The sequence below is a fragment of the Penaeus vannamei genome, chromosome 11, assembly GCF_042767895.1.
Source record: "Penaeus vannamei isolate JL-2024 chromosome 11, ASM4276789v1, whole genome shotgun sequence".
In the NCBI taxonomy this organism is placed as follows: domain Eukaryota; kingdom Metazoa; phylum Arthropoda; class Malacostraca; order Decapoda; family Penaeidae; genus Penaeus; species Penaeus vannamei.
In genome coordinates, this window is record NC_091559.1 from 46,519,548 (window position 1) to 46,521,438 (window position 1,891).

Below are 1,891 nucleotides of genomic sequence, written 5' to 3' on the forward strand. Positions count from 1 at the left end.
GAACACAGACACAGATACACAGAGACAGATACACAGAGACAGATACACAGACACAGATACACAGAGACAGATACACAGAGACAGATACACGGAGACAGATACACAGAGACAGATATGCACACAGACACAGATACACACATGGACAGAGGCAGATAGACACAGATACACACACATGAACGCAGACAGACACACACATGAACACAAACAGATAGACGGACACACAAGTACAAATACACACACAAACACAGATACAGACACACACACATGAACACAGGCAGACAAACACATACACACACACACATTCATGCACACGCACAGATACACACACACACACACAACACACACACACACACACACACACACACACACACACACACACACACACACACATGAACACAGACTGACAAACACACACACACACACACGCATTCATGCACACGCACAGATACACACACACACACATACACACACACCTATGCACACGCACACCGTACATGTACTATTTTCCTCTGTTTATGAAATAGATACATCAGTAAACCATTCAGATTTCTTGTTTTATTTTTTTCTTCTTTTCTATCTACTACCTTGACATCACCCTGTTCTAATTCTATTTCGCTTTATCTCTTTTTCTTCTTCCTTTTTATCCACTACCTTGACATCATCTTGTTCAATCTTCTCTTTTCTATCCGCTTTATCATCCTGTTCTATTTCTAATTTGTTTTACATCTTTTTCTTCTTCCTTTTTATCTACTACCTTGACATCATCTTGTTCAATATTATCTTTTCTGTCTTCTACATCATCCTGTTCTATTTCTAATTTGTTTTACTTCTTTTTCTCCTTCCTTTTTATCTACTATCTTGACATCATCTTGTTCAATCTTATCTTTTCTATCTACCACATCATCCTGTTCTATTTCTATTTCGTTTTATCTATTTTTCTTCTTCCTTTTTATCTACTACCTTGACATCATCTTGTTCAATCTTATCTTTTCTATCCGCTTTATCATCCTGTTCTATTTCTAATTTGTTTTACTTCTCTTTCTTCTTCCTTTTTATCTACTACCTTGGCATCATCTTGTTCAATCTTATCTTTTCTATCTGCTTTATCATCCTGTTCTATTTCTAATTTGTTTTACTTCTTTTTCTTCTTCCTTTTTATCTACTACCTTGACATCATCTTGTTCAATCTTATCTTTTCTATCTACTTTATCATCCTGCTCCATTTCTAATTTGTTTTACTTCTTTTTCTTCTTCCTTTTTATCTACTACCTTGACATCATCTTGTTCAATCTTATCTTTTCTATCTACTTTATTATCCTGTTCTATTTCTAATTTGTTTTACTTCTTTTTCTTCTCTCTTTTTATCTACTACTTTGAAATCATCTTGTTCAATCTTATCTTTTCTGTCTTCTGCATCATCCTGTTCTACTTCTATTTCGTTTAATCTATTTTTCTTCTTCCCTTTTATCTACTACCTTGACATCATCTTGTTCAATCTTATCTTTTCTGTCTTTTATTTTATCTTCTACCTTGACATGAGAGCTCGTGTGATGTCATGGCGTCCCTCGGCGATCCTGACGTAATGGCGCATTCTGTTCCGCCTTAATAGGACCTGTCACACCCAGGCCAGAGGATGCAACGGACGGGGATGCCTGGGTTCTTAATCGGGAAGTTTTTTTTCTTCTTTTTTTTACTGATAATTCTTATTCTTACGTGCTTTGTCTCACCGACTCCGTTCTCTCTCTCTCTCTTACTTCGCTCTCTTTCTCTCTCTCTCTCTCTCTCTCTCTCTCTCTCTCTCTCTCTCTCTCTCTCTCTCTCTCTCTCTCTCTCTCTCTCTCTCTCTCTCTCTCTCTCTCTCTCTCTCTCTGCTCTCTCTCTCTCTCTCTCT